Genomic DNA, 9,998 nt, shown 5'->3' with positions numbered 1-9,998 from the left:
ATCGTCCCCAGGAAGTCCATCCTCTCCCCCATCACCGCTTCGCAGTGGCAATGAGATGTTAACTACCTCGCCTGGTATACAGGAGGTCGTAGATTCGATCCTGACGCCTGTATACAGTATTTGTAGTTTGCCGTCTCTCTCCCCGCGGTCGCGTGGATTTTTTTCCGAGTCCTACGGATTTTCTCTCCAACATTTACAATCAACGTGCGTTTAGAGTGTTTGGCTGCTATAAATATCCACATAAGCCACTTCTCGTTGAGCTATCATCTGTTGGCAGGTGACATCTGGAAAAAACAACTATATAGCTCAGTGTGGCCTCACCTGGTAAAATATAACAAAAAAATGGCTTTATTTAGTTGCTTTCACCTTCTTGTCCTGCCTACCTGGCAGATTCACGGAGTCACGTAAACCGCATGGCTTCCTCGCATTACGTCATGCGGCATGCCAATGCGAGTCATGAAAAAAAATGATGATTCCCATATTCCGACAAAATTTCCTGTGAGCATTTAATTATTGCGCCGCTCTGAAGGTTTTATTGATCACAATATGCACTCTCTATTAGGGCCATTTAGCAGAGCTACGTGGTCTTAATGAATATGCATGCCCGCCAAGCCATTTATTAATGGCCTCAGAGCCGTCACGAGTACATTAATTTCATTGTGCCTAATTAAGTGAATCGAGAAGTGCTTTTTAAAATTGAGCTAAGTGATAGCTGTGTGATTTATACAAATGCATGCAACTCATTCTGAATTAAACGCTAAAATTGTGTCGCCGGTTGCGCAGGGCGTGTATTTGTTTATTTGCCCCACATCGTGATATGTTTAGTTTTATTTTAATTACGCGTCGTGCGTGTTAAGGGTTGTTAAATGACAACCGTTAAGCTCGTAACCGTACTGAGAATTGTATTCTTAGGTTTTTTCGGTAAAGTCACGTAGGTAAAAAATTAAAATTAATGAAAGTAAAATTAAAAATAAAAATAAAAATCACGACGTTTCGTATCAAGTGATACAGCTATCGTGCTGTGACGGTTCCACCTGAAAACGGAAGCTTGTGTTGCCTCCGAAACGTCGTGATTTTTATTTTTATTTTTTATGTTACTTTTATTAATTTACATTTTTTGCCTACGTGACTTTACCGAAAAAACCTAAGAATATGAATCCTTGCAGTCACGAAAGCTTCAAATCTAGAAGTACTGAGAATTGATTAGCGGCTCCGAAGGTCACGTGATTTTTGCGTAATTTTAGCAACGAGCGCGCCAAACTGCTGCACAACAACCACCCGCGGTAGCTCCTTCTTGCCGGCTCAATGCCACTGCTGGTGGACGTGCGGCCCCACCAGAGTCCACTATCGTTGGAGCTCCTCGAGGGTAGTCGGTCTACTCTTCCACATTGACCAGACATCTTGGAAGTGGTTGGGAGTTTGCTCACACTCTACCCCCACCACGCGTGACGTGCAGATTCGCCGACTGTGTGAATCTTCAGACGCTGTCTCCCCGACAGACCTGGTCTTCACCTGAGGACGGCTACTTGCGTTGCGGCCGAAACGTCGTGAGAATTATTTTATAATGTTTTATTTTATTATTTCCATTCTACGTGACTTTACCGAAAGAACCAAGAAGATGAATCCCTGCAGTCACGAAAGCTTTGAATCGAAATTTGGCCCATTGTAGTAATAGGTTTTAACCCTTTCAACTGGTACAAAAACTGACACCTTTATACAAGGCATCATGTTTGCAATAACCACAACACAAGCAGTCAAAATGCAAACATAAAGAAACAACTCTGATGATGATAATGATATGCACTGTCCTTGAAGTTGATTGGTCCACACCCGAGACAGCTTTTCTTAGAGCCTAGTCTCCATTGGTGTTGGACCAGCTGTCTCGGGTGTGGACCAATCAACTGCAAGAACAGTGCATATCATTATCATCATCAGAGTTGTTTCTTTATGTTTGCATTTTGACTGCTTGTGTTGTGGTTATTGCAAACATGATGCCTTGTATAAAGGTGTCAGTTTTTGTACCAGTTGAAAGGGTTAAAACATATTACTATATTTTGCCACTGGTAAAGGAGGTCTCATAGTTTTGGCCCATTGTATCAACTGCCGCGCCAGGAGATCGATACGAACGGGTGACCGCTGCACGCCCATTGCGATCGCCATTGCATCACAGCGGCTCCGTTCGTTTCTCGGTCAAAATTGTTAATAACTACGAAATGTAATAATACCGTTGACCCTTTCCGGCAATAAAACTGATGTTCAGATGTTCAAACAACAAATAAATAAATTTGGCAAGGAGCGGAGCCTGCGTTAACCACACATAGACGTGAACATGAAAACAAACACGCTCTGATAATATATCCATTGTCTTTGAAACTGATTGGCCTGCTCCAGAGACAGCCTTGTTCTTTATGGCCTCGTCTTAACAGGATCAGACAACAGAACGCCAAAAGGCAAACAATACGAAGACAATGCACGTATCAGAGCATTTACAGCTCGGGTTAAGCAGCTATATCATGGCACCTATTTTGCCAGAATCAAAGTATGAAACATTAGAATAGGTGATTTAAAGCTTTCGTGACTGCAGGGATTTATATTCTTGGTTCTTTCGGTAAAGTCACGTAGAAGGGAAATAATAAATAATATAAATATAAAACAATAAAAAATTTAGTTTTATTGTTTTATAATATAAAATGGAGCAAAAATGTGTTGTATTGTTTTATAATATAAATATAAAACAATAAAAAAAAAGTTTTATTGTTTTATATTAATATTGTTTTATTATTTCCCTTCTACGTGACTTTACCGAAAGAACCAAGCATATAAAAATAGGTTTTACCCTTTCAGGCAATAGCAAAGGTGTTAAGATGTACAAACACCAGATCGGTGTCTATTTGGAAAGGGTAAAACCTATTCTTAATTTTCATACTTTGATCCTGCCAAAAAAGGTCCTATGATATGTTTAAACTGTTACGAGTATTGCCAGAGACATCTGCATATGTGCGTCAAACACATCACCGGTTTTACCAGTTTTTTTATTTGGTTACCGGTAATGCAAATATAATTATATTAAAAAACAGCCCTCGTACAGTATTCACATAGTACTGTACATGTTTTGATCTACACACAATATGTGTACAATATTGCGCATTGATACGCCCATGAACATTGATTCAAATGGCTCTCGATTCGCGAAAGAACAAAAGAAGTTCATAGATAGGTGCCTGCAAGAATCAATGTGTCTAAGTGCATGCGATGGTCGAAACAATTGCTCGGGGTTAGTGCACGGCACTACGAACCAGGTGATGTGAGATCAATTCCCAGCCGTGACTCACATCGGAGACGAGCGATATATTAACCAGTCTGCCCTCCACATTAACCAGTGCAGACCAGCGTGGTGAAGTATGGTAGAATAAAAAAAAGTCTCGGCGCTGAAATAGCATGGGAATGCGTTTATCTGGCAGGGGATTCACAGAGGGCTGTAAGTAATTATGCGTTTACAAAATCAAATATGACAATGTTACATGCAGTTAAATGGAGCAAATGCAACTGTACAAACGCGAAGAAAAACATGGAAACATCATACAAATGAGAAGGTAAAAAAAGGATGCAAGAATAGGTTGTAATGTAAAAATTATAGCCATCAAATGCAAAAATTCGTAGAATCGCCCAGGGCACTGCATCCTCGTGGAGATTCCAGGAAATGTGGCCGTTATAATCGAGCAACCTCAGAGGTAAGGCCGATTTTATAAAAAAAAAAAGCACGCATGTTATTTTTACATCATGCACACGCTTTGACAATACACGTGTTTATAAGAAACCCCACGTCTTGAAATGTTTTGTTCTACATTTTTTGGCAAATAACACATTTTTATAATTTGATTTCGTATCGAGCGTAATCTGTAATTGCAATTAAACTATGTAACGCGTATACGTGCGGTATATTCGTGAACATTTAAATTAAATCCTGTAATTCTAAAGTTTTCCTGAGAATTTGTGATAAAACGTTATGAACACGCGCGTTCGCTCGTTCGTTTGTTTTCTCAGATAAAGCAACAGCAGCGGTGGGAATGGCGCTGTCAGAACCCTCCTTGGAAACTAGATGCGAATCTCAACGCTCACAATGTGGATTTAGACGGCGTCTACACACGACCGCGTCTCCAGATGCCGACCAACAAAAAAGAGTGGAAATATTTATTTTTTGCCGAGAGACAGAGACATCTGCGGACGAAAAAAAAGGGAAGGTCTTTTGAGCCCGAACTGGAGACAGGGGCAGAACGTCGGTTGGCTACGTACGGTGCGAAAGATCTACATACCTACAAAAGGGGTTTCAAAATGTGGAGACAACAGAGTAGAGGGAGCAACCCTCCTGCAGAGATATCCCACTTGGGGACATTGACAGAAAGCCTTGGTTTCCAGAGCGGAGATCGTGTGAAGTGGTGGAGAGCGATATGAGGAGGGGAGAGGGAGGTGGGGGAAATCCACAGAGAATCTTGAAATCATTAAGGGCAATTCTCTCGGATCTGGATTGGGAGCCAGCGGAGGGATCGGAGTATTGGGGTCATGTGGTCACGTTTGCGGTTATGGGTGAGGAGGCAATTTTGATAATCTGGAGTGTGGAAAGATGTAGGGGTTTTTTTTTGGTAAGCCGCAGTTGAGGAGAGAGTTGTAATAGTGAAACGAGGATGTGATGGGGCCGCGGATGAGGGTTACAGTGTCAGGTGGGGTAAGGAAATGGCAGGTGTGTGGGGTTCAGGTTTGTGGGGTTCAGGTATGTGGGGTTCAGGTGTGTGGGCAGTGATCTGGAGCTCAGGATCAATGATAGCTCGACGGTTAGCCACCCTCTTCGTAGGAGACGTGTCAGAGACGAGGAGATGCACGCTGAAACAGGTGAATGTGCTTGTTCAAAATATGTTGTTATGATTGTTATTATTAATCCAACATGCTATGTTGCAGATGTCATTCGGCGTGAGCTTGGATGCTGGTGACAATTCAACTAAAATTAAATCAACTGCTCAAAAATGATGTTTCACTTTCGCAAGGTTCAAGCGAATTTATTTTTCATTTTAAGGCATTGAATAACATTATTTGAATTGGTGATGGATTTCGATTACGTGAAACTGGTGGGGGTTACTGTGCATTTCGTGAAAGGTGCGCACCCACAAAGACCCCCCCCCCCTTAATAAACTGTTAGCGTAAGTGCTGTGAGCAACATACGAAGGGCCGGCATGACACACGTGGGAGTGGGAGGCAATGTTAACACACTGCACCACTTGAGGCCGAGTCGACCTAGGGGAGGCCCAGGACCGGTTCAGATATTTGTCACCTGGTGTTGGTTGCCGTGAGCAGGAATTGAATGCGGGTTGCTGGAATTGTAGCACAGCGCGACAACCCCCGCCCCCGCTGCTCGCACGCAGATGGGCAGACAAGCACAGACGTAATAAGACACAGTTACCCCTGCCAGAGTGAATTAAGGATCGTAATCGGCGATGTTCCAGGACTTTTAACATATCACGCGCACGCGCTCACCACACCTATGCGTGCACACAGCCCAAAGACAAAGCGTTCACCTTGAAAGCGGCGAGGCGACAAAAAATGAATTACGGCAGTGCAAAAACGCCCCATTGAGATGACACTTGCGTTCCCGCTAAGCCCTATCGTAAACGGAGAACGGACAGCACTGCGCGTGCAAGAGGTCCAGCCGACTCGTGCTGTGCTCGCATCGCTGATGACCCAACGAGGAGCGGTGCGCTGAGCCGTGGCGACACATTTCGGTGCCCGGGGTCAAGTTACCATCCTTGCATCCCCCCCCACCACCACCACGTGTCCCAAATTATTAAAACAAATTAAAATATCAAACATTCGGCAAGAGCCACTGCAAGATGTGTCTTTGGATACCAGCGGCAAAATGCGTTAGCAGTAGCCAGGCGAGGGGGGGAAACATGTGCTTGCCCCGTTACCAAGATACCCGTGGGTTTAGGTGGCACCGACGATCGGGAAGCGGAGCCGGAAGAGGAGGGGGGGGCCCACACTGCCCGCCCTGCCCACCCTGCCCACCCCGCCCACCCCACCCACCCAGCCCACACTGCCCACCCTGCCCACACTGCCCACCCTGGCCCACCCTGCCCACCCTGCCGAGTGTGTGTTGCTCGAAGTCGCACCAAGATTGCGCGCTGCGCAGCGGGTCGACAGCATTTATCAATGTACAACAGCGGATGCTTCATCGGGGGGGTGGGGGAGGTTGCTCACTGCATGCCACCCCCATCCATTTCCAGTGCACAGCCACACACACCTCGTGGAGGCATCCTCCTTCACCGCTGTCGCTGTCGCAGTCGAGTGGCTTGGGCACGGCGCCGCGGCTGCAAGGAATGAAATGGGGGCCCCAACTGCTGTCAGATTCCCCTCGGCTTAATTCGTCGTAAGGCTGCCACCCTGGGCAGGCATTTACAACGCCCGCAGCGCTCGATTGCCAAGCCACCGATCATTGACTGCGACTTGGAACGTTCAACCGTTGAAGGAAAACTGACAAATACACAAAAAATCCGCATACTTGTCAGCATTGCCCTAAATGTAATAAAGTATAAATTAATGATGGCATGTAGACAAGACGTGTCTGGTGATGCCCCTTCTTCATAGCAAGACCGTGTCGTAGCGTGTTCAACCCCCCCAACCCACCCCCCTTGTGGCCTGGCGTCAGGGCCCCTTCAGCCGATGGGCCACAGTGCATTGACACCGCCTGCACACTCACTCAATAGCCGTGCCCACTTCCCCGAGGCAATTAAGAAAAGCCCTCGGGGCACAAAAATGCACCCTCCGTTCAAAGAGCAATGCGGTGTTTTAATCAGCGATCACTGCATTTCCAATGGGGGCAGGATCGAAATCCTCAATTGAGTATAGCCGCCACGTGCTTGATTGGTGCTTTAACCGAGTTTAGCGCTCTCCACGCCACAATTCATCAATCAATCATTCGATCAATCCATCGCCTTAATTTAGCAGCAGACGAGAGTCCGCTGGGGCAACAGGCACCACCCATCGCGTGCCAACATATCGCTGAAACTAAGGGAGGATGCCACTTTTACCTGCGCGGGTGAATGCAGTCATAATTGATATGGATTTACACAAAAATGCGTTTCAAGTTCGATACCCCTCCAGATCGCACTCCAACAGCAATAATGACAAAGAGAATTAACGAAGAGTGGCTCCTTGAAAGATGAATAATAAAACCCACAAATTAGGGTGCACGTTTTTTTGGGGGGGCGGGGCGGGGGGGGTTACATTTCTCGAGATGTTCTCTGAAAGGTGGGGTGGTTTATCTTCTCTATTCGGGAGCGTAGTGGCCCTCTCATTGGGCGCCTTCGCCTGTGCATTCGTTTCAATGAAGCGCTCCTGCCACTGGCACAGAAATGTGCAGACCGGTCTCAAAATCGCACCCCAACCCCCCCCCCCAGATGAGAATAATGCGGATTAACAGTCCGCTAGCTGCACAGGCATACAACACACGCGCGCACACAGACACACACAGTACAGACATGCATACACACAGTACAGGCATACATATGTATACAGTACAGCCATGCACACAATTGGCATATTAGACCCCACCGCCAGTGTTCATTTTAGTCAGAATTGGTTTTAAAATTAAATTTTAGTTTTAATCTAGTCCGACGACAAACTGCGGAATTTTAGTCAAATCTTGGCGGTGGGGGTTTCTGAAATTAATTTCGTCAATTGCAGTCGACTTCAACAGTCAAACGCCTTAACCGATGCTTTACTAGGTCAGCCAATCAGAAATGTGGGCAAGTCTGTTTAAAGAACGTACGTACTGCGGGTCTCCAGCAATGCTACTGAATTACGGTACATCGGCCCGCATCTTCATTTCAGGCTCGAGTTCACCCGGGCTCGTAATAATCACCGTCACACACTTTTTGACATGTTTAGTCCGCTCGGCCATCGTTGAAACGAACAAAAATAAAACCCAACAACCGTAATTTACATTAATAGTTGCGTCGCCAATTTGTTCGCCAAATGAACACCGCTCACACACCCACCCACTCGTGTCACTCTAAGAGTCTCCGCGTGTCTCTCACGTCGTCCTCTCTTGGGGTGCGACGGGGTGTGGCTGGTGTTAAATCATCCACCCGGGTCGCAATCAGCGTGTCCAGATATTTATTATTTTGGAGTTCATTAACTATCGCTCCACCAGCTATTTTAGGCCACTCGCCCTCGAGTGATTGCAGCTGAGACTCGCCCGTTCAAAGTTCAAGAAACACGCCGTCCACTTCACCAACCCGGAGCAACAACAGCGACCATTTGCAACTTAAGCGGCAGTGACGTCTCCACGCCGCCTGTGCCAGGCTATGTGCACGCTGAGGCAAGGGGAAGTGTCAAAGGCTCGCTGGCAGACCCAGGTGGTGCCATGGGTTGACCGAATGAGATGACTGGCAGATGAACCACCTGTGACCACCGCTTGTGCCAACTTGCAGTGTTTTTGCCGCCCGGAGCTTCGCTCGCTGTTGTCCTCTGCCTTTTGTTGCTGTTGGAGGGCAACTGCCTCCAACTGCCTCCAACTGCCGAGTAACAGCATCATTCACGAACCCCCTCCACAGAGGCATATCTTAACACCGCTGGTATCAGTCACCGGCAAGTCCACTCAGTTCCATATATTCGTGTATCACATTAGTCCATCTCTTCTCTAGGCCATGCCGTGCCCGTTTAGCCCCTTCTATTCGCGCCAAACAAAACTGTTTGCAATGCGGTGGCTGGGCATGTGGGCTACATACTCCGCTCCAGCCAACGCAGCCTTGCCTGCTGGAGGAGCTCACCGATGGGACTGTCTAGGTTTTAAGGATTTGTGAGAGCCTGGCTGAACCCAGGATGAATTGTAGGAAGGCCAACCTGAATGTTTATAACTGGCGCAGGACTTATATTTGGGAGGTCCACGTTTCACAAGCATAGAGAGAACGGATGACTTTGGCCAAGAAGACCCAAAGCTTCATGTGGAGCGACAAACCAGGTAGCTTCCACACAGAGTTATGCAGCCAATGCAAATAGAATGCCACTCTACCGATTCGGAGTGAAACATCTACTGTCAAACCGGAGCTGTTCATAAACTTGAACTTGAACTTGCTCAGGTATGTAAATGTCTTCAAAATATCCACAACTGCCCCATTACCAACTGGGAGTTGTGGGGGTGGCATATTTGGCGACACAACATTCCCAGACATGTGCGTAGGTTTTGTGGGGCTGATGGTAAGGCCTAACATCTTAGCAGCATGGTACAGGTTAAGCAGCAGCACCTCAAACTCCTTCTCTGAGTGAGCAACAATCGCCAGTTCATCAGCATACACATAACATGGTTGGCCAATCGAGAGCCATGCCGCGACCCACACCCGGACATCGATCAACCTCCCCCTGTATCTGTACCAAATGGAAATTCCTCCGGTAGGGTCCTGGGAAGCTTTTCGAACGACGTGGTCGAAGATTTTGTTAAATAATGGAGGAGCCAGAGGACAACCCTGTCGCACCCCAAGGTGAACAGGAAATGGCTTTGACTCCCAGCGACGTAGCTTTACCCAGGCCTGCTCACAATCATGGTCTTAAAGATTGCGAGTAGAAAGACAGGGCCTGCAAAAGCACAAAGAACAACCCAGAGTACTCTTCTTAGGTTTTTTCGGTAAAGTCACGTAGAAAGTAAAATAAAAACAAAAATCACGACGTTTCGGAGGCAACACAAGTCTCCGTCATCAGGTGGGACCGTCACAGCCAGATTAGCTGTATCAAGTGAGGCAATGATTCAAGATGTAATCCCTTAAAAGCGAGTTGAGGGGGGAGGGAGAGGGAGGGGGGAGCTCATCAGACTATGGTAGCCAATGAAAGGAACGTATCGGGAGGGAGGGGGGGCGAGGCCAAAAGGGTGGGCGATGGACGTGGAAGCGCTTGTGCGCAAGCGGCCAATTACGCACAAGCGCTTCCACGTCCATCGCCCACCCTTTTGGCCTCGC

The sequence above is a fragment of the Lampetra fluviatilis genome, chromosome 20 (genome assembly GCF_964198595.1).
Source record: "Lampetra fluviatilis chromosome 20, kcLamFluv1.1, whole genome shotgun sequence".
NCBI classification, from domain to species: Eukaryota; Metazoa; Chordata; class Hyperoartia; order Petromyzontiformes; family Petromyzontidae; genus Lampetra; species Lampetra fluviatilis.
The sequence above is the reverse complement of the archived record's forward strand: the minus strand, read 5'-3'. Positions refer to the sequence as shown.